This window comes from Miscanthus floridulus, chromosome 11 (genome assembly GCF_019320115.1).
Source record: "Miscanthus floridulus cultivar M001 chromosome 11, ASM1932011v1, whole genome shotgun sequence".
In the NCBI taxonomy this organism is placed as follows: Eukaryota; Viridiplantae; Streptophyta; class Magnoliopsida; order Poales; family Poaceae; genus Miscanthus; species Miscanthus floridulus.
In genome coordinates this window covers 33,410,587-33,435,160 of record NC_089590.1, presented here as the reverse complement: position 1 = coordinate 33,435,160, position 24,574 = coordinate 33,410,587, and the positions used below count along the sequence as shown (strand labels likewise).

At 43.1% G+C, this 24,574-nt stretch overlaps 1 pseudogene; it reads right to left on the bottom strand.

Annotated features, from left to right (window-relative positions):
• Window positions 1-17,271: 17,271 nt before the first annotated feature.
• LOC136491770 (subtilisin-like protease 4) lies at window positions 17,272-24,186 on the bottom strand (annotated as a pseudogene).
• Window positions 24,187-24,574: the final 388 nt, after the last annotated feature.

Genomic DNA, 24,574 nt, shown 5'->3' with positions numbered 1-24,574 from the left:
TGCTGCGGGCTTGCTCTAATGTAGTTTGCCTGTGCATCCATGCATGGGGTCCTTTTATACAAGACAAGATCAGCGCGTGCATTCACTAGCTCATTGTTAGAGACGGCTGGCTTTTCGATCACCGTTCGTGTCTGCAAATTTATTAAAGCCGTATACGTACAAGGCCGGCGATTTTTGTTGGGAGAAGCAGAAGCGAGTACTTGGAAGGAACCGTGAGGATATTAGGAAATGTTTGCAAGGACGGCAATACTGTGTCTACGATATGGACATGGAACCTTGCGTCGTACAGCTGCCTGTGTGATTCGATGCTGCTCAGCTTGGAAGCTTTGCAAGATGACAATAGGAAATCTCGAGGACCAGTATGCACCACTTTCTTGACGATAGGGGCTGGGAAGGCCACACTGGGCCATCCGGCCTATGCGGCTCACGGAAGGGAGGGGAAGGGAAGGGATAAGGAGGGGTTCCACCATAATTTGTGAATAATTTATAATTTTTTTGAGTAGTTTGACATATATTTCTCTGATACCTGCAATCCATAAGAATAATTTATAAATTTTTTAAAAAAAATTCGCATTTATTTATCTGAGATCTGCAATCCGTAGAAATAGAAGTTGTGTTATCCTCAAATTACATCACTTTGTTCAATAAATTATACTGAAGAATCATTGTAAATATAGTAATAAGACAATTTAAATATAGCTCGAAGACAGTGTAAATACATGGGCAAAAATCAGTTGTTAGGAGCTTCCAAAACATTTAGTTGCCAGGTAGACAAATCCAGTAGTATATATCTCTACCTATATACAAAGATACATATACATATGGACCTTTTCCAATTCATAGGCGAGATGGACATCGCACCAGGTTTCGTCCAAGTTGTTAGGCAATCATACCTTTTATGTATTTTTTATAATGACATAGGTGAATAGATTTCAATATGTTGTATCTTTGACATCGGGCCATAAGGGCCAATTTCAATATATATACAGGTGGGGACCCTTGGGTTGACTTCATCTAAAAAAAAGTTATTAAAAATAGATCTAAAGATTATTGTTGACAGCAATAATCAGGGTCTTTCAAATTAAAGGCAAGATGTTTCTAGGATTCATATTTTTACTAGTGTGTCTTGTGAGGATTAATATTAAGGCTCTGTTGAAGCCTCTAAGTAGTAATAATTGTATAAGATAAGATTAACCTATCTATATTCCTTATAACGCAAAACTCTACTGCAAGGTTCATCTTATGGGATAGGGATCTATGTCATTAACTTGTAATCTATAAACCATCCAATTCGTATTGCCGTCTAAATACGTATGTCCATCGATAGCTACTCGTCATCTTCCATCCCAATAACAATATTAAGAGAAAACCAACTAGGTCGATAGCCATTCGTCATCTTCCATCCCAATAACAATATTAATTGATGTCACACACAATTTTAAGGACAAAATCGGACATATAATGCTATGTGTTCTTAGGAATAAGTCACACACATAAGACGACAAATTACAATAACATAAAGAGACAATGCTTTATTATATAACGAACAACAATATTATATAGAGACAAGATATTTATCAGAGTAGCGGAAACATAAATTCTAATCGGCCTCCAAACACCACAGAAACATTTGACTGGGGGTACATATGCCTAGCACTCTTCAAAAACTTTAACCAGCTCCATCTTCTGTTACACATCCGGGTTTTTTTTTGTCCAAAGTTTTGAATATAAAGCAAGCGTAAGTACATGTCGTACTCAACAAATATAACATGGGGTTCATGAGCCTCAGAAGGTTGACACTAGTTTACTGCGATTCGTTTTTAGTGACCATGAGCATGTCTATTATAACAGTTTTACACTCTGTAGAGGTTGTACATTTTCACCATGAGCTATGATTTACCCTTTTGTCCGAGGCGGCCAACCTCTTAACCCACTTCCAAGGAAGATCGGTAGGGTTCACTATGAAGTCTTTCAAAGGTTCATCTAACAAGTTAGTGGCCGCTAGGTTTTCTGGCAAGTAGATATAGAGCCCCTTTCGATATGGCATACGCGCGTAGAAGCATACATAGGAACAGACACCGTACTACACCCATCGTGTCAAGCCCATTTTGCTCCTTTCGGTAACCACTAATAAGCTAGAAATGATCCTCAAACTTGACTAAAGCAAGATCCATATGCAATCATGGTTGCACTGTATGTCCCAGATGATCACTTTCAAAAAAGTCCTTAAAGAGATGAATCTAGAGCACCACAAAAATTGTGCTCTAGCCCCGTTGTTCCTTGTTGCTAAAAATCATCTTTTAGTGTTTATTGTGTATTCCATTAGTTAAGTTACAAGATCATGGTATTTAATTGAGCACTAGCGCCTTGCAAAAAAAATTGAGCACTAGCATCATACTAACCAATGCATAAACCCATAGGAGACAAGGTACAAGTACAAAGCTAGGAAATCCTTAGTGGTAATAAGGTAGACACATGCAGTATGATTTAAATAGTTAATGGTGAATAGGTAACAAGGATCATCCCATGTTATACTTGCCTTTTACACTTGCTTTCCACTCAAGGCAACTTCTCATAAAAATTCTACAGTCTCCTCTTCTGCAACTTCTAGCCTCCAGTGCTTACGTACGGTTCTCTTCTACTCGCAGCAAACACCAAGCATTAAAAAGACATACTATAACAGTTACTAACATGTAGAGCTCATTTCTACGATCACATGAGTGCAAAAACTAAAAAAACAGAGCTACAATTAAAAAGATATGAGCTTTCGAAGTTTTAGGGCAATTTTGTAAATAAAAGGATTTATTTGTAATTATTTTCCAAAACCAGGGACCAAAATGTGAATTTTTTGGTCCACACAATTATTTTATAAATTCTAAATTGTTCATTGGCAAAAATTCCATTTAGAGAACTATTTTATTAAATAAAACACATTTTTAAAACAAACTAAACTCATTTTCATTTCTGGTTGGTCTAATACAGAATTAAGGGTAGACATCAGGGGTAGCTCGAAAGATTGTACAGACTCACAGAATAGCTACTTGATTCTAGAAAAGGCAGGGGGTAGATGGTAAAAAGCTAGTGACTGGAGTTTGACCTACTAATGTGGAGGTTGACTAGACACGTGGTGAGAGGTGATTGGTCGAAGATGATGACATGGCCTCCACTTTGACTCGATGTTGACTCCGGTCAAGGGAAGATCCTGGCCGTGGGTTTCAGATTCAATGGTTGGAAGGCGACACCCTTGCCAGCTCGTAGCGCATGGAGCGAATCAGGCTCCCAACAGTGGCAACCTCACCAGAGTCGGTAGGGATACGGGCTCCGATGGTAGAAAATTGATGGCGAGTGCAGAAGGCAGAGAGGAGGACATGGCGAGTCTCTAGTGGAGGTTTTGTCGCGGGGAGGCAACAGAGAAGAGGATAATTAGGTTAGCGCAAGTGGCTTGCAGCCATGGCGGCCTGCGGTGGAGCTCGAGAATGGTAGTGCGGGCGCGAGATTGATATGGTGTGGAGTATCTAGGTTGACTCGATGTCTCATGGCGATGTCAGGTAAGGAGAAAAGAGGGTGTGTGGTGGCTATAGATTGAGAGAGCTCGGTCATGAACTTGTCAATGGTAGTACTGGCAGCGGCGGGTGTGGGTGTTGGAGAGAGTTATAGGGCTCGAGGAGGGGTAGGGTGGATGTGGCGTTCTTGTGCGGTGCCAAGGCCATGCTTATACAAGGACGACAGTAGCCCATCTATAAAAATCGACAGCAGCGCTAATTTTTTAAGAATGCTAAAACATTTGGATGGAATTCCCGATGGCTACAATTGAGCATTGTGATAGAGAAGCGAACCAAGTTGCTCATGAGTTAGCTCATCAAGCTTTTGTTGCTAAAGCTATTTGTATTTGGGTTGATTCACCCCCTAGTTTCATTTTTCCAATTTTATCAAATGATGTAACAATGTTAGCAGATGAATGGAAGCTTGCCTGAAGGCATTTAAAAAAAAAGAATTACTCTCATAAAAACCGCCGTCCATCATTTCTTCCCTGATTTTGCATCAATTTTCATGCACTTCTTCATTTCCCCGAAATACTATTCTTACTCTATTTTTCTTCTTCTCATATTTTGGACGTCAATTTCGTCCTTCATTAGCAGCAATTATTGTGGATGGGATGCATTATCGCTACATTCAGTGCCACCCATCATCTGGGTATTTTCATGCCTCAATGGAGAATGAGAAAATGCTTCAAACATGAAACTCTACGAGAAAATGAAACTATATATGCCCTTCTTTGTTGGCTAACTATTTCTCATTTTTTTCCAAAAAACTTGCTCTCTGATTAATGAAGGTGGGTACACTTAGCGCCCGTCTCCGTAAATAGTCAGTGGGCCGCTAGGAAAGTGCCCGCTCCTAAAAATCATCTATGAAGATGGCCATCTTATGGCAATAGTCTCTAAAAATCATAGAGACAGATGCGTTAGGACGCCTATCTTTATAAATTGATTTTCATGTCTCTGAAAATCGCTACTTTCAAAGACGAGCATTGTTGACGGTAGTTAACATTTATCACAAACCATCAATATACCTTGCATAAATGACTAAAATAGATCACCAACACAGATTTAGGGGTCTAAACTGACAAATTCCATGAGTTTTGGTGAATCTGTATTTCCAGCAGGATTTAATCAAAAAACTGTCAGGGGGACCTATTCGTCAAAGGAAATCATGGATTTCCGCCACGGGGTCAACGTGGGAAGGTTCCAGAAGACTACAAGAGGCTCTACACCAAAGCGGGGCTCGACCCACTGACATGTGGGGTCGGCCGACCCCACCTAGAGGCTGCCCTACCCCTATGGGCCCCACCTATCATCCTCTTTGTTATGTCGGTTCTCCACCGCCTCCTAGGATGCATCTTAGCCATTATTTCAAGTCAGTTTGATCCAAGGGCTAAGAATTGATGCTCTGGGCTATATATATCTGCCTGCACCCCCTCAGGGCATGCCTCATTTGATCCTGAGAGCTGAGAAGTCAGAAACCCTAATTCATATGTCCACCAGGATCAGGGCTAGCAATCAAGAGAAGATTAGTCCTCGATAGGATCTAGTCTTGTATTATAGATAGAGAGATAGAGTGAGAGGGAAGAGTTTTGGAGGAGTCCCAGCTTGTTGGTGCTCTCTCTACGGCTTGTACCCTAGCAGGATCAAGTTCTTCTAGAGCTTGCTTCCGAGATTTCTCTGGTAATCGACTTCTAATTCAGGTAAGTATCTTATTCATATTATTCTTCAGGTTTCTGACTCTCTTTTAAGTACTTTAATCCTTGTTGCTCCTAGGTTAAAGTAGTATTCATAGTGTAAGCATGGTGCTTAGACTCGGTTACTCGTGGATGTACCCTATTTTCTGGATTTGTGGTAGCTCACAAGGTTGACTCTTATAGCCTCATTGAATCCTCTATAGTCCACCTCCTGTTAGTAGGCCTAGCATAACTTTGTTACTATAGGAAACATACTTTGCTTGTGTTTTCTCTAGTAATATCCCTAAAATTGAATAATAGAAGGCAAAGCTTACCGAAGTTAGAACTAGAAGACCTTAGCAGTCTTCTCTGTGCTCCTATTATCTAGCCTTGATTGTGAAGTTGGGTTAAATTAGAATTAGTTACTCTCACCTCCGTTCGTTTGGGTTCGATATAAAACTAGGTTACTCTCGGTGTAGTGCTACAATGGTATAATATCTGTGCGCTTGTGGATTATTCTGTGTGCATTAATTTATACCAACAAACATTTCTGGCGCCGTTGCCAGGGAACGGTTGCTGAGTTAACTTTGAGTCTAGCTTAACCTTATATTATACTTTTATCCTTTTATCTTTTATTTTCTTTTTACCATGGATCTAGAATCCACCCCTATCTATCAATATGGTGCACCCACGGGCACAAGCCTACAGCCACAAGAATCTTCAAAGCCTATCCTAGCACCTGGCTATGAGCTACGCCCGTGGTTAATCAACATGGTTCAGGATCAACCCTTTTTAGGCGAAGTGGATGAAAACCCCTATTCTCACTTAAATGAGTTTGAGCAAACCTATGCATGCCTACGCATTGAGGGCATATCAGATGAAACCTTACGATGGAAGCTCTTTCCCTTCTCTTTGATAGGAAAAGCCAAACATTAGTACAATCTCGCTAATGAGAGTAGACAAGAAGATTGGGAATCCCTGTGCTCTAGCTTTTGCTTGCAATTCTTTCCCATCTCTAGGGCAGTCAGACTTTGTTTAGAGGTTCTATCTTTTAGACAAAAGAAAAAAGAATCTCTAGGCATGACGTGGGAACATTTTAATACTCTCATTAAAACTGGCCCTAACCTTGACATTCAAGACCCTATTCTGCTTCAACACTTTTATATGGGTCTTAATAGGAAACCCTCAAGATGTCTTAATACAGCCTCAGGAGGCTTGTTCTTTCATGTCTCCGCCAATACGGGGAGAAGCATTCTTACTAAAATCTTAGAGGACACCCCTGAAGAAGTAAAAGAGAAGCCATTAGAGGAGAAATCCCAGACAGCTCAATCTAAATCCATAGAAAACCCATCACCAACTTCAGCTATCTTAGATCCTGAACCACTAGAAAAGGAAGAAACTCCAATTTTAGATTTTATGCTTGAATTCGAGGATAAACTTTTTGATGAATATGGAAATACCTCAATTTATCATACTATGAGGAGACCCCAGAAGTCTAAGAAATCAACATCTCATGAAGAATCTTTAGACCCTTCTGAGGAAGCTTTCCTTAAAAAGACTATGAAAGAGCTAGTATCTATTATAAGTAATGAATTGCTAGAAGAATCAGAGCTTTCCTCTGATGTGATTCGCTTAGATTCACCTTCTATATCCATTCATTGCCAAATTAATAGAGCTCCTTTCGATGCTCTTTACAATCCAGTTGTGGGTGTTAATATTATGTTTGTATCTTTTGCTCATGATTTATTGAAACACATACCATTAACCCGAACAATAAAGTTATTGAAAGGTCTTTTAGGACACATTCTCCCAAATTTGGGGATACTTTATGTCATTCCTATCTAGGTAAAAGGAACTAAGGTTCATCTGAGGTTCTATATCTTTGATATTATGGAGTTCAACCTGTTTATAGGACAACTATTTGAAAGACTAATCCAAGAAGGACAAACGGAGAAGTTGAATATAAGACATGAGAAAAACTTTAAGCTCTCTATACCCATTACTCATTCTATAAATGCTGAGACTGAGCCAATTCCCGAGGAAGATCTAATGGAAGAGGTTAAGGTTGCATCTCTTGATGACTTGATCGAACCCAACCTTAAAGATGGTGCCCAGTTCTTCATCGAAGAGGAAGACAAAAATCCCATAAACCCTAAACCTTTAGATGAATTGCTGGAACTACCTAAGCCCACCATTGAGCTTAAACCCCTGTCTTCTGGTCTTAGATATGCTTTTCTCAATAATGATCAGGATTCTCTTGTGATCATAAGTGATAAACTCTCCTAGGAAGAATCCCTCTGCTTGTTAACTATGTTAGAAAAGCATCATTCTGCTTTTGGCTACTCACTCCAAGACCTTAAGGAAATTAGCCCTGCTCTTTGCACCCATCTCATCCCGATAGATCCTAACTCTTTACCTTCTAGGGAGCCCCAACATAGGCTTAATAATGCGATGAGAGAGGTTTTTAAGAAAAAAGTTTTAAAACTCTTGCTTGTTGAGATCATCTATCCTGTGCCACATAGTGAGTGGGTAAGCCCTGTTCAAGTTGTGCCTAAAAAGAGAGGAATGACTATTGTTAAAAATGAAAAGAATGAATTAATCCCCTAAAGAACCGTCACTGGATTGTGCATGTGTATAGATTATCGAAAACTTAACAAGGCAATAAAGAAGGATCACTTTCCGTTGCCCTTCATTGATGAAATGTTAGTGTGACTGGTGAACCACTCTTTTTTCTATTTCCTTGATGGGTATTCAGGTTACCACCCGATTCTGATTCATCCAGATGACCAAAGCAAAACCACTTTTACATGTCCATATGGAACTTATGGTTATCGTAGAATGTCTTTTGGATTAGCTCCATCTTCTTTCTAAAGATGCATGATGTCTATATTTTCTGATATGATTGAAGAAATCATGTAAGTTTTCATGGATGACTTTTCTGTTTATGGAAAAACTTTTGATGATTGTATTGAAAACTTAGACAAGGTTTTGCAAAGATATGAAGAAAAGCACTTAGTCCTTAATTGGGACAAAATATCATTTAATGATTAGAGAAGGCATAGTGCTTGGACACTTGGTGTCCGAACGAGGGATTGAGGTAGACAGAGCTAAAATTGAAGTAATTGAACAGTTACATCTTCCCGTAAATATCAAAGGGATCCATAGTTTTCTTGGTCATGCTGGGTTTTACCGTCGCTTTATAAAAGATTTTACACACATTGCTAGACCACTAACAAATCTTTTGGGTAAGGATGTTACCTTTGAATTTGATGATGCATGCTTGAAATATTTTAACATTCTTAAGAAAGAACTTATCTCTGCACTAATCATTCAACCCCCTGATTGGTCGCTACCTTTTAAAATTGTGTGATGTTAGTGATTATGCTGTGGGGGCAGTTTTGGGACAAACTAAAGACAAAAAGCATCATGCAATTGCTTATGCTAGCAAAACTTTGACATGACCTCAACTTAATTATGCAACAACTAAAAAAGAACTCATAGTTATTGTTTTTGGTATAGATAAGTTTAGATCCTACTTAGTAGGAGCTAACATGATTGTTTTTACTGATTATGCTGCTTTGAAATACCTGCTCACTAAGAAAGATGCTAAACCTCGATTGATAAGATGAATTTTATTACTCCAAGAATTTGACTTAGAAATAAAAGATAAAAAGGGAGTAGAAAATTTTGTTGCCGATCATTTGTCTAGAATGTAGTTTGAGAATTCATAGGATCTGCCCATCAATGATTCTCTACTGGATGACATGCTCTACAAGGTCTCCAAATCCGACCCGTGGTACACAAATATTATTAATTTTATGGTTGTAGGTTATGTACTACCAGGGGAAAACAAAAGGAAGCTCATCTACAAAAGTCATCTCCACAAATGGGATGTACCATACCTCTTCAGAGTCTGCTCTGATGGCCTACTCAGAAGATGTGTACCGTTAGAAGAAGGCATCAAGATTATCAAATGATGCCACTCAACACCCTATGGAGGACATTATGGTACATTCCGCACTCATTCGAAGATTTGGCAGAGTGGATTCTTTTGGCCAACCATGTATGAAGACATGAATGACTTCATCAGGAGATGTGGAGCGTGTTAGAGGCACGGGAATGTCAATTCAAGAGATGCCATGCCACTCACCAACAACCTCCAGATAGAGCTCTTCGATGTCTGGGAAATTGACTACATGGGACCGTTTTCAAAGTCAAAAGGCTATGAATACATCTTGGTGGTAGTTGACTATGTCTCCAAGTGGGTTGAAGCCATGCCATGTAGAGTTGCTGATGTAAAGAACTCCAAGAAAATGTTTAAAGAAATAATATTTCCAAGATTCAGAGTTCCGAGGATGGTGATTAGTGATGGAGGCACTCACTTCACTGACAAGACTTTCATAATTACTTGTCAAGACATGGGATCCATCACAACGTTGCTACTCCATATCACCCTTAGACAAGTGGCCAAGCAGAGACAACAAATAAACAAATCAAGAATATTTTGCAAAAGACAGTCAACAAGATGGGGACTGCATGGAAGGATAGACTACCCGATACACTATGGACCTACAAAACGGCCTATGAAACAACATTGGGGATGTCACCATATCAATTGGTCTATGGAAAGACCTGCCATCTACCTGTTGAGCTAGAATTCAAAGCTCACTAGGCCATCAGGCGATGGAACATGGACTTTGAAGCCGCAGGAACCAAGAGGAAGATACAACTCTCTGAGCTTGATGAAAAGCATGAAAAAGGATATCACAACTCCAATATTTACATGGAGAGAATAAAAAGATGGCATGATAAGAGGATCAAGAAGAAGGATTTTGTCCCGGGAGATAAGGTATTACTTTTTAATTCCGGGGTTAAATTATTCGGGCATGGAAAACTTTGAAGCAAATTGGAAGGACCATTCAAGGAGATAAGCACTTCGTCGCATGGAGTGGTAACACTTCAAAATGACGAAGGTACATTATTTAAGGTAAATGACCACCGTCTCAAGATCTTTCTAGAACCTAAAAACCACCTGAGGATTTGGATAAGGTAGATTTTCTGATTTTACCATAAATTACACCACTGCCATGCTTCATAATGTTTCATAACGCAAAAATATATTTTCCGGGATTAGATAGGAGTTAGAAACCACCACGAGAAAAATCACCCCGAGACCCCGACATGTGGGGCCGGTCAGCCTCACCTAGGGGCCACCGGCTCACTGTTAGTACGAGACCTCTTATGGATAGATCTTGACCCCTGCTGCAAGTTGAACCCCCTATATAAATGAGCCCCTGCATGCCTCCATTACCATCCCATCAAAGCTGTCTTCCAACAGCAGCAAAGCTCTTCTTCTCTCTAGTTCCCATGGCCAACAAGCAAATCATCCCCTTTGGAGCTGACCTAAACAAGAAGCCCGACGTGCTTGCGCTGACCGTCGTTCCACCAGAAGTCACCCCCATTTGCTCAAATCAATCCTACTACGCCCAAGCCATTCGCCGCCCGCTACGTCTTGAAGGAAACCTCTCCAACACGAGCCGAAGCGAGATGCCCAGAAGCTTTTCAAGGTGATGAAGGAAATCAACCGTCTTTGACCAAAGGATCATGAGGTGTTGACTAGACTAAAGACCAACAAATTTGGAGATGTTACTTGTGCTAAGTATAAGTCGGTCACCCCTCGTACCACCATTGATGGAATCTAGGCTATGCCAGAGCAGATCAAGGTTGTTCCTCCCAAGAGGAAGGCAACATCACCACCTATTCCCGAGGTTGAGAAGCATCCAAGGATGACCATGGCCCTCTTAGAAAAAAGATTGAAGATCTAAGCGATGTTATCTATACGTTAGAGCAAAGGATCGACGAGGAACATGTCTACTGCAAGAGTCTACAACACGATTTAAACACTTTGAATCATTTTGTTGCTAAAATGAAGAAGTGAGAATTAGGTAGCAATTTTGATAAGGCACAAGTGTTAAGTTAAAGTGTGTGATATCGTGTGTTTAGGTTTGTCGCTTAGTTCAGATGGTTAAAAGATTGTGTTAGGTTAGTTAAAGTTTGTGCTTAATTTGTGCTTGTGTAATAAAGTGCCTTATATATATGAAGTCTACAACAAGATGAGATCCGATCACGAAAATCATGAAATTCCGGAAATAATGGACCCCAAACCATGCCTGTCAAAGTTGGTCTCGAGTAGACCCTAGAGTGGGCCGCTTGGCCTCCTCTATGGGCCACCCGGCCCATCACTGCACCAATTCGCCTTGCGTTTTATCCACGGTCAGGTTTGTAGCCCATACACTCTATTTTCATATGTTTTGCTTTCCGTTTCAAACCAAATTGAAAATCACTTGATAAAACAACTTAAAACATGAGGAAAGGTTATTTCAGTCATGACTTAAGGATAGACTCACATAATACTTTTCCTGAAAGTCATGCATACTTAAGTTGTTGTAGAATAAGATATAGTAGAATAATGAGAACTTGATTTTAGATGTCTTGTTATTGGAGAATTTTATTTCAAAAAGTAAAATAAATAGCTATACCTCTCCTTTGTGGTAAATAATGTCCTACCAGAGCCATACATGATATATAGACTAGGGAAACCTTCTACATATACTACTTGTCATTGTGTTGGGTTTGGTCAAACCTTGTGACCCTTGTTGAGAAACTTATCATGCTCTGAAGATCAAGATCATGTACACTCCACATATTTCTGTTGCTTCTACATTGGGAGTATGCAGCAACATGTTTTCCATCCACCCAAAAATGTTCTACTCCTACACTAGGAATAGACACAAAAATATGCTTGATAGGATAAATGTTCCAAGTTCTTATAAATGTCTCTTTTGAAAAGTTTCAATTGCAGAAAAAGAGGCATGGGCTATGCAAAATTTATTCATAAAAAAAGAGAAAGTATTGAAAAAAGTTATGCAAAAGTGTTCGAGATATTGAAAACAATGGGTACTTAGATGCCTGCCTGAAAAAAAGAGAGATGAATAAGATAGCCCATGTTTTCTTGCAAAAGTATTTTTCAAGTTTCAAACAAGAGAGATATGTTTCAAAGAGCATAGTAGAATTAGGTTAGCCACCATATAAATATTCCACATACATGCACATCTTGATCTAACAGTATGATATCTTTCTCCTTGGATCCTTGTTTTGACTTTACAATATATGCAATGCAAGTATGATCTTACATTTATCCCTACCTAAGCTCCACATAAGCTTTTAGAAGTAGGCAAGAAGAAGGCAAAGTCATTAATGCCTTGGTGAGGATCCAAAAATACTACATATAAAGAGTGATTTGAGAGTACTACAAAAGGAGAAGGTAAGCTATGTTTTATTTTTAAAAATCTTAAAATGTTTCTCTAATTGACATGACTGAAGGAAGATGGTGATATGTTTTAAGCTGTTCCATTCTTCAACCGCCCAAAGTTCATGGTAGACAGTTTGAATCCCACGGTGCAAGTATGACTGAGAATGGTTTTTTGTTGATGCCTTGTCCAAAGGTTGTGTCTTGAGTAATCTACCCTTTTATAGAGGTCAAGTAAAAGCCTAAGTATAGGGGAGTTTGTTGACGGTAGTTAACATTCATCACAAACCATCAATATACCTTGCATAAATGACTAAAATAGATCACCAACATAGACTTAGGGGTTTAAACTGAGAAATTCCATGAGTTTTGGTGAATCTGTATTTCTAGCAGGATTTAATTAGAAAACCGTCAAGGAGGACCTATTCATCAAAGGAAATCACGGAATTCCGCCACGGGATCAACGTGGGAAGGTTCCAGAAGACTCCAGGAGGCTCTCCACCGAAGTGATGCTCGACCCACTAACATGTGGGGCTGGCCAGCCCCACCTAGAGGCCGCCCGGCCCCTATGGGCCCCACCTGTCGTCCTCTTTGTTATGTCAGTTCTCAACCGCCTCCTAGGATGCATCTCAGCCGTTATTTCAAGTCGGTTTGATCCAAGGGTTAAGGATTGACGCTCCAGGCTATATATATCTGCCTGCACCCCGTCACAGGGCATGCCTCATTTGATCCTGAGGGTTGAGAAGCCAGAAACCCTAATTCATATGTCCACTAGGATCAGGGCTAGCAATCAAGAGAAGATTAGTCCTCAATAGGATCTAGTTTTCTATTAGAGATAGAGAGATAGAGTGAGAGGGAAGAGTTTTGGCGGAGTCCCGGCCTATCGGTGCTCTCTCTATGACTTGTACCCTGGCGGAAACAAGTTCTTCTGGAGCTTGCTTCTGAGATTTCTCTGGTAATCGACTTCTAATTTAAGTAAGCATCTTGTTCATATTATTCTTTAGGTTTGCGACTCTCTTTTGAGTACTTTAATTCTTGTAGCTCCTGGGTTAAAGTAGTATTCGTAGTGTAAGCATGGTGCTTAGACTCGGTTACTCGTGGATGTATCCTATTTTTTGGATCGGTGGTAGGTCACGAGGGTTACTCTTATAGCCTCGTTGAATCCTATGTAGTCCACTTCCGTTAGTAGGCCTAGCAGGACTTTGTTACTATAGGAAACATACTCTACTTGTGTTTTCTCTAGTAATATCCCCAGAATTGAATAATAGAAGACAAAGCTTACTGAAATTAGAACTAGAAGACCTTAGCAGTCTCCTCTATGCTCTAATTATCTAGGCTTGATTGTGAAGTTGGGTTAAGTTAAAATTAGTTACTCTCACCTCCGTTCCTTTGGGTTCAATATAAAACTAGGTTACTCTCGGTGAAGTGATATAATGGTATAATATCCGTGCGTTTGCGGATTATTCTGTGTGTATTAATTTATACCAACATGCATCCTAAGACGACAACCTCCAAAAATCGATCTTTGGATGCAGACGTCTTAACATATTTGTCTCTATCAATATTTGTATGAAAATAATTCGTAACTTTTTATATGAACTTGGATGAAGACAAATTTTATATAAAAATGTAGCTCTCATTGCAGTCTGCAATTTTGTAGTTGAAAAGTTTTATTTGAAAATTTTTAGAGTCCCAAAATATTGTTTTATATCCACATATTTTGAAATTTAAAACTTTCAAACAACACCGGAGGTTGACATGGTCTGTACCCAAAGCTGTAGTTTTCAATATAATATACAACTTTGTAGTAAAAATGTTTTTCAGTTTGAAGTAATTTAGAGTCCCAAATATGTGTTGCAAGTTCATAGCTTTTGAAATTCAAATTTTAGAATTTCGAAATGACCGTATTTTCACATAGTTAATACCAACGGTATTGGCTGACCTGAGAGTTTTTTATTTGAAGTTATTTTGTGTCTCAAATATTTTTTTTAAAATTCACATATTTGAGATTCAAAAATTTCAATATTTTACTCGGATGGAGGCACATCCTATATCAAAATTGCAATACTTGACAAGATTTGAACTTTTTTCATTTATGTTTATTTAGTAGCCAAAATGTTCAATATATGATTACAAAATATTATATAAAAGACAGCATCTTGTATATAGTTCCAAATGGGTGTGTGGTGTAGTAGTAGAGATGTGTTTATATTGAGCACTAGGTCGCAGTACAATTCCTATAAGACAAAGACACAAATTTTTTTTTCTGTTGGGTTTTCTGAAAGCCATTTAAAGAGGTGTCTTTTGTTAATTGATTTATGGAGACGGTCACGCACCTGCCTCGGAAAATGGCCGTGGCCATCTACATAAATATAAAACAACCACCTCTAAAAAAATTTACAGTAGTAGTGTATGAGCGTTACCCCATCTCAACAAGAGCATGTTTAACACGGCTCCTCTTCTAGGTGGAGGTAGAGCCGAAGGATTGGAGGAAGGAGCCACAAATTGCAGCTCCTCCTTCACACACAAAAATCGGTTCTGACTTCTCTTCCATCCATGAAAAAACAGCTCCTCCACCTGGGGTGTTTGGTACGGCGCCTCTGCCAAAGTTGCTGCCGGAGCTCAAGTTGAAGCCATGCCAAAGTTGGTGCTGGAAGCCCGGAGCTCGAATCGAAGCCGTGCCAAACTGGCCTTAAATTTTTATTGTTTCTATCTCAGCATATTGTTATTATCACATCAACCTTGCACGCAACACGCAAGTTTTTATTATTCATCTAACTGAACCACCTAAATCTCGTAGCAACCCATGGAAATTCTTCTACTTTCTTTATATCAAATTGTAAGTCGTTCTATCTTTTCGAAGTACATACTCCCTTGGTCTCCAAAATCGCGAATAAATAATTCTTAGAATTCATGCATGTCAAACTATCTTAAGTTTGACTAACTTTGTATGAAAGAGTAACAACATCTATGCCATAAAATAAGCATATTATGAAAATATAATTTATGGTATATCTAATGATACTAATTAGATGTCATGAATTTTGATGGTTTTTTTCTAGAAATTCGGTCAAAGTTTAAAACGTTTAACTTAGTCAACTCTAGAAATCTATTTATTTAGGGACAGATGTAGTAACTTTTTATACATACCTAGATATATATTATGTCTATATATTTTATAAAGGCCCGAAGGACTTGCAATTTGGAATGAAAGGAGTAATAATAAATAAGCGTATTATATTCTCAATTCAACAAACCCGTTGTATGTGACTCAATCAGATTTGCACGTACTATACCCCAAGTGAAAGTTGACTGAGCTCCTTTACGAACTATCAAAGGTGATGGAGAGGGGGCTTCTCACGGTGTGCTTGTCACATACCCACAGGAGAGCGCCCTGCACCACCTCTGCTGTACCACTTTGTCCGCGCCACACGGACAGAGTGAAGCGGATTGCCTGGCCAGCGCCCGTCGAGTAGAAGTCGGCCGGGAGATGTTGCTCGTTTAGTATTGTTTGCAGCTGGCTTACAGCCGGCCCGGCTCATTACCACGAGCCTGCGCTCCCACAGGTCCCAGGTCCACCGGAGCTACAACATATAAGGTTTTTGGGCCTTACTCAACTCAAAAAAGTAGTCCGATAGGTGAGGGTTCTCTCACCTTATATGTTGTGCTCCCCCACCATCGCTACACGATGTGGGACTAAACCCCAGCAATCTCCTCTTGTTGGGAGAACTGCTGGGCATTCAGGCTCCAAAGGTCAGTCTCCTTGTTGATAACAAATCTGCCATAGTTTTGAGTAAGAATCCTGTTCATCATGATCGAAGCAAGCACATAGATACCAGGTATCATTTTGTCAGAGAATGTGTTGAGAATGGCAGCATTGACATTGATCATGTGAGTACTCAGAACCAGTTGGCTGATATTCTGACGAAGGCATTGGCAAAGGTCAGATTCATAGAGCTGAGGCAGCAGCTGGGAGTAATTGATGTGCAGCGGGATTAGGGGGTGATTGTTAGCTGAATCCCGTGCACGTTCTGCATTAGCATTATTGTAATTTAGGCAATGCATATTTGCAATTATGTAATAGCTAGCTGCATGATAAGAAACGGTGTAACACCAGAACTGTGCTGCGTTCATGGTGCGGTGACCAGGTCTTCCGCCACGCACGTATGACAAACGACCCGCGCTTCAGGCGGGCATGGCGCAGCGTGCGCGGGCGTGGCGGGGATATCGGATCTAGCGATCATGTAAACACCGTATGAATAAAGAGATGAGAACAACCCAAAAAGGGCCGCAACGTTCAGGCGGCGAAAACTGAAACTCTCTCGTGTGTGTGTGCTGTGTCATGAGCGACGCCGTGCAAGGTGAGTGATCGCTGGCCAACGCCGACCGCCGTCGGGCATCCCACTCCGGGAGCCAGCGCCAACAATTAGTATCGGAGCCGGTACCCGAGGTCAGAAAAAGCTAAACCCAATAAAAAAATCTCGAGCGTCACATATATGGCGGGGGCACCCCGATGTGTGACTAAGAGGGAGATTGTTAGGGTTTAGTCCCACATCGTGTAGCGATGGTGAGGGAGCACAACATATAAGGCGGAAGAAGCCCCCACCTATTAGGCTAGTCTTTTGGATTGGAAAGGCCCAAGGCCTTATATGTTTAGCTCCGGTGGACCTAGGACCTGTGGGAGCGTAGGCTCGTGAAAATGAGCCGGGCCGGCTGTAAGCCAGCTCCAAGATCGAGAACTCGGTGGTCACCACCGGTTCCAACAAGTATGGGGTCCCCAGAGCGGTCGATGGGTTCGGTGGTTGGGTTCGGTGGTTGTCACGATAGCAGACCTGATCGCCGCCGGTGACCAGTGTGGGTGCTTGCTCTTGATCAGCGGTGGCAAAATAACGGGATTGTAGAGGCTGGGCCCGCGTGAGGAGAAGAAAGCCATAACTGGGGCCGGCGACGTGCCGAGAACCGTGCCCCGAAAGAAGATCTGCGCCGTCGGGTTCGCCGTGGAGTTGATGTACTTGTTGATGGCGACTCCTGCGGCGTAGCTTACATGCGAAGCCGGGAGGACGTGGGCGTCGACGAGTGTGTTGTAACCTTCAGTGAACACGTTGGCCATGATCATGCCGATGCCTCTGGCACGTTTCACCTTGGCACCTTTGTCAACCCTCCGGACGCCATTGCCTTCGTCACAGAGCACGATCTTGCCCTTGACGTCGAAGCCGTTCAGCGAGCCGTTGCCGCAGAACTGCGTGTCGGCTGTCGAGCTGGCTCCCGCGTAGACCAACGGGGAGAAAACGGCCGCCGAGATTTCTGGCTGGTACACCGACTCTCCGTCAAACGAGAGGCCGTTGCCGAGACACACCTGGGCACCGATCAAACGGTCCACGGTGCTCGCCGCGACGTTGAGCATCCACGGCGCGTCGTTGGACAGCGTGCTGCCATTTGGACCGTTGTTGCCGGCTCCAATGCTGACGAAGACACCCTTCTCAACGGCGCCAAACGTGCCAATAGCGAAGCTGTTTTGATAGTACGGCATGGCCGGCCTGATGGCGAGGGAGGTGAGGATGTCACAGCCATCGCCCACGGCCGCGTCGATGCCGGCAAGCATGTCGGCCTCGGTGCACTCGTCACCGCACACCTTGTACATGGCAACGTGAGCGCGGGGAGCTATCCCTGAAGCGGTGCCGCGGCCCTGGCCGAGCACTTGAGCTCCCTGCACGACCGCCCCCGCCGCGATGCTCGATGTGTGCGTGCCGTGTGTTGGGTTAAGCTTGCTGCAAGGTGATGTGTCAAAGTCTGTGCTGAGCTGGCAGGGCGGGAGCATGGACAAAATTTGAATTTGGAGTGGAACGGGAGCAATTGCCATCGGCTGAGACGGTGACCGCGCCCACGACACGTTGCTGTGCAAGCAGTTGCATCCTACCCTCATTGTATCGCGTGTTTAGCGTTTTTCTGTGTTGTAACCCTGTGTTTTTAGCCTTGGTATATAAGGCTGGATTTATGGTGTGTTTCATATCGCGAGGTGTTGGTTGTAAACACTATTGTACTTGAATTTCACTAAGGCGAAAAGGGGCGCTGTCACCCTGGCGGTTCCCGACGAGTTCTTGTGCATTCTCGCGTTCCAGTGTTCATAGGTTAGACAAAACTCACCAATTAGCGTTTGTGATTGTGTTCCTGAGATCAACACGTGGTATTAGAGCCAAATCACTCGCTAATCATCCCTAGATCCAGATCATGAGTGAGCGGAGTGATAGCGGAGGGAGGGGTGACCGGATTCCCTATCCGGCGCTCACGGCAACCAACTACACCAGTTGGAGCATCTGTGTTCAAGCAATCATGGAGGACCAGGGGGTTTGGGAGGTGATGGAGCCGCCGGATGGCACGTCCGAGAGAGGGGCGACAGCGGCAGCGGTGGCGAAAGCGAAGGACACAAAGGCGAAGGCGCATCTGTTGCAGTGTATCCCGGACGATCTGCTGATGCAGGTTGCTGGGAAGAAGACAGGCAAGGAGGTGTGGGATTCGTTGAAGGCACGGCACGTTGGGGAAGAACGTGTCAAGGAGGCGCGGTTGCAGACTCTGAAGAGTGAATTCGACACCATGACGATGAAGGATGGGGAGAACATCGATCAGTACACCGGTCGGTTGACGGGGATGTCAGTCCGGTACTCCAACCTTGGTGGCTCGCTCGACGATCAGGCACTGGTAAAGAAGTTATTCGATACTGTGCCCGAGCGATTCATTCATGTTATTGCGGGGATCGAGCAGTTCTATGACTTGAAGAAGATGGCGTTTGATGATGCTGTGGGACGGTTGAAGGCATTTGAGGAGAGGACCATACGGGTTTCAGGCCCTGCATCAAAGTCTGAACCCCAAGCACTGTTGACGCAGGCCGAGTGGGAAGCAAGGCAGAAGCGTGCATCCGGTGAGGGCCCGGGGAAGGGTCGATCATAGGAGAGCAGTGGTGGTGGCCGAGGTCGAGGGCGAGGCCGCAGTGGAGGCCGAGGCGGCCGCGACGGGCAAGGCGATGGCTCTGTCAGAAAGGACAAAAGTCATATAAAATGTTTCAAGTGTCACACATATGGACATTATGCAAATAGGTGTCCAGGGGAAGAGAAGAAGAATGAGAAGAAGAAAGAAGAAGCTCACCATGCTCGTGCAGTGGAGTACGAGCCAGCAGTGCTCCTTGCTGAGATGGCTTTGCCGGGGAAGCAACAAGCACTGACTGAAAACAACCTGTTGTTGGACGGCTGTCAGTTATCTCTGATGGAGGGGAAGGTGTATCCTGAGCTGCACTACACTGACACTGGTGTGTCCTCTGGTGATGTGTGGTACTTGGACAATGGGGCAAGCAACCACATGACTGGAGACAAGCAAAAATTCAGAGATATGGACTTCACAGTGGGTGGTAAGGTGACTTTTGGTGATGGTTCAACTATTGAGATTCAGGGTAGGGGCTCTATTCTGTTTCAGGGTGTTTTAGGTGATCAGTGGATTTTGAATGATGTGTATTACATTCCAAAATTGAAAAGCAGTTTAGTTAGTCTTGGGCAGCTAACTGAAGTTGGATATAGGATTGTAATGGATGATGATCTGATAGAAGTAGCAGAGAAAAATCCTGAAAGAATCATAATTAGAGTTCAGAGATCAGTAAACAGACTGTACAAGATAGAGTTGAAACCTGTTGAACCAATCTGTCTGTTAGCTAATGTGGGTGACTTGTCATGGCTCTGGCATGGTAGACTTGGTCATGTGAACTTTTAGTCAATGAAATTGCTGAATGAAAAGGAGATGGCAGGGGGGGTACCTTTGATAGACCATCCTGACCAAGTATGTGAGTCCTGCTTAGCAGCAAAATAGACAAGATGTTTTTTTCCACAAGTGTCTAGGTGGAGAGCAGATGAGCCACTGGAGTTGTTACATATAGATTTGTGTGGGCCAATTACTCCTATGACTGCAGGAGGCAGTAGGTACTTTATGTTGATTGTTGATGACTGTACCAGATGGATGACTGTTTCTGTTTTGAAAACCAAGGACCAGGCTAGTGATGTTTTTGCAAAGTTTAAAGCAGAAGCAGAGAACAACCTGGGGTACAAGGTGAAATGTGTGAGGTCTGATAGAGGAGGGGAATTCTTAGCAGCTGCATTCAAGGAGATCTGTGAGAAGGCAGGGATAAGAAGGCAGCTGACAGCACCTAACTCACCACAGCAAAATGGAGTTGTAGAAAGAAGGAATAGAACAATTATGGAAATGGCAAGGTCAATTCTGAAATGCATGAAGGTACCAGGGATGTTTTGGGGTGAGGCAGTGAGACATTCTGTCCATTTGTTGAATAGACTTCCAACCAAACCTATGGGGAATAGGACACCATTTGAAGCATGGAATGGCAGAAAACCTCAATTGGGTCACATGAGGGTGTTTGGGTGTAAAGCACATGTGAGGCCATCAGATCCACACTTGAAAAAGTTGGATGATAGGAGTGTGCCTATGGTGTATTTTGGAGTGGAAGATGGAAGCAAAGCACATAGACTCTACAATCCAAGAACTAAGAGGATAGTGGTGAGTAGAGATGTAATCTTTGAAGAAAATGTGAGCTGGCAGTGGGACACTGAATTTGGTGAAAATTCAGTGTTTGTAGTGGAAGAAAATGCAGGAGAGCATGTTCCACAATATCATGGTGGAGGGTATGGTGGTGTTAACCATAATGAGCAACCACATGAAAATTCAGGAGGAGCACCTGAAAATGAGCTTGATCATGCTAGTGGAGGGAATCATATGCAGCATGAGTTTGACATTGATATGCAGAGTGGTGATAACTCAGAGCAGCATGTCAGTGGTGCTATGACAGATACTGTTGATAGTCAGACAACAGTGGGAGAAAATTCAGTGAATCATGAAGTGAATTCTAGTCAAGCACCAAGTGAAGAGAGTGATGACAACATGGATGCTGACCATGATGATGCACCAGTGAGGTTCAGAAGCATTTATGAGGTGTATGAGGATGCAGATGAAGTGGAGCTAGTTTCAGATGCAGACACTGAGATAAATGTTCTGCTGGCAGTCATGGAAGAACCAACATGTTATCAGGAGGCAGCTGGTAGTGAGGCTTGGAGAGCAGCTATGGACAGTGAGATTCAATCCATTAACAAGAACAAGACTTGGCACTTAGTCAAACTACCAGCAGGACAGAAATCCATTGGATTGAAATGGGTGTTCAAGCTGAAAAGAAATGCAGAAGGTGAGATAGTGAAGCATAAAGCAAGATTAGTAGCTAAGGGTTATGTCCAAAAGCAAGGGATTGACTATGAAGAAGTTTTTGCACCTGTTGCAAGGCTTGACACAGTGAGATTGCTATTGGCTATGGCAGCTAATTGAGGCTGGGAAGTGCATCACTTAGATGTCAAGACTGCATTCTTGAATGGAGATTTGGTAGAAGAAGTTTATGTGACACAACCAGATGGTTATGAAGTAAAGGGAAAGGGGCAGATGGTGTACAAGCTTAGCAAAGCTTTGTATGGGCTCAAGCAGGCTCCAAGAGCTTGGAATGTCAAGCTAGATAACAGTTTGAAAAAGTTGGGATTCAAGAAGTGTGCTAGTGAGGCAGCAGTGTATACAAGAGGCATGGGAAGGACAAGACTGATTCTTGGTGTTTATGTGGATGATTTGATAGTGACTGGTGGTGAGCCAGCAGAGATAGCAGTGTTCAAGAAGCAGATGACCTCTGAATTTGAAATGAGTGACTTGGGGAAACTGTCATTCTATTTGGGAATAGAGGTGGAGCAGATGACAGACTGCATTACTATCAAGCAAACAGGATATGCAAAGAAGGTATTGTCAAGATTTGGAATGGAGAATTGTAATCCAACCAAGATTCCCATTGGCCCAAGGACAGTGTTGCATGATGACAAGGATGGAAGGACATTTGATGCAACAGAGTACAGAAGGGTTGTTGGCTGCTTGAGATACTTGCTGCACACAAGGCCAGACCTAGCTTTCTCAGTTGGTATGGCCAGCAGGTTCATGGAGAGACCCACTGTGATGCACCAATGTGCAGTGAAACAGATACTTAGGTATTTGCAGGGTACATTGAACTATGGGCTGGTGTATACTAGAGAAGAGAAGGAAGAGATCCTGACTGGATATTCAGATAGTGATCTAGCAGGGGACAGGGAACACAGGAGAAGCACTGGTGGGATGTGTTTTTATTTGAATGGTGGTCTGATCACATGGTGTTCACACAAGGAGAAAAGAGTTGCACTGTCAAGTTGTGAGTCTGAGTTTATGGCTGCAACAGCAGCAGCAATGCAGGCCAAATGGCTTAGGAGCTTGCTGAGTGAGCTCACAAAGAAGAAACTTCAGTGTGTGACTTTGTTTGTTGACAATAGATCAGCAATTGAGTTAATGAAGAATCCAGTGTTTCATGGTCGTTCCAAACACATAGACATCAAGTTCCACTACATTAGGGAATGTGTGGAGAGGGGTGAAATTACAGTGAAGTGGATTGGAACACTTGAACAGAAAGCGGACTCTCTGACGAAGGCAATGGCAGTGACCAAGCTAGGTGAGATGAGGCACATGCTCGGTGTCAGAGAGCTTGAGGTGCAGGAGTATCAAGCTTAAGGGGGAGATTGTTGGGTTAAGCTTGCTGCAAGGTGATGTGTCAAAGTCTGTGCTGAGCTGGCAGGGCGGGAGCATGGACAAAATTTGAATTTGGAGTGGAACGGGAGCAGTTGCCATCGGCTGAGACGGTGACCGCGCCCACGACACGTTGCTGTGCAAGCAGTTGCATCCTACCCTCATTGTATCGCGTGTTTAGCGTTTTTCTGTGTTGTAACCCTGTGTTTTTAGCCTTGGTATATAAGGCTGGATTTATGGTGTGTTTCATATCGCGAGGTGTTGGTTGTAAACACTATTGTACTTGAATTTCACTAAGGCGAAAAGGGGCGCTGTCACCCTGGCGGTTCCCGACGAGTTCTTGTGCATTCTCGCGTTCCAGTGTTCATAGGTTAGACAAAACTCACCAATTAGCGTTTGTGATTGTGTTCCTGAGATCAACACCGTGGCCGTTCTCTTCGAGCGGTGACGGGTTGGACTCGAAAGACCGTGCGCCTATCAGCTTGTTGTTGCACGCCGAGCCGTTGAGGTCGCAGCGCCCTTTCCACCTTGCCGGTGGCGGTGGCATGCCGTCGCCGTTGTACGACGGGTGGTAGGGAAAGATGCCGGTGTCGAACACGCCGATGATGACGCCGTCGCCAAACCCTCAAGCGCTGTGGTTTCCGGCGCTCACGCCATCCTGTGGCGCGTCCAGCCCGAGGAACCGAGGCGTGTGCGTCGTCAGCAGCTCTGTGACCTCGTTCGGCTGCGCCGCGAGGAAGTCTGGCATGACGGACAGCGCGTCGATCTCCCGTTGCGTGAGCCGGGCGGCAAATCCGCTGGCGACGTTGTGGTAGGCGTGGACAAGCCGGCCGTCCTCCGGGAGGAATGACCTGTACTACGCCGCCCGGTCGTCTGGCGTGGCGAGCACGTGCTCCTCCTGCGCCTGTACGTGGACGATGAACGTGCGAAGCACGTCATCGCCGGTTGACAATTCCTCCTTGGCCCCAACGACTGAAGTAGCAAGGATAACACAGGGAATAAGAATGCCGAGCAAGGATAGCTTGAAGCTTTCCATTGCTGCCGGCTTGCTCTGATGTAGTTTGCGCGAGGAGCATCCATGGCGTCCTTTTATACGAGATCAAACGTGCGTGTATTGGCTCACTGTTAGAGACGGCAGGTTTTTCGATCACCGTTCTTGTTTATAAATATGATTGACTACAAGGCCGGCGATTTTGTTGTGCGGCAGTGGCAAAGAGAGCACTTGGAGCCGTGCCACCGATTGTGGGAGATGTTCCCAAGGATGGCAAGACTGAGTCTACGATACTATACGGAGACTTACCAGGACGACAACAACAAACATTCATGGGAAAGCATATGGTGCTTCAACTAAGCATTAACGTTTTCCTCCGATGCGATACAGAAGAGGTTCTACAAACAATTCATATATTTTGACGTCCACTATC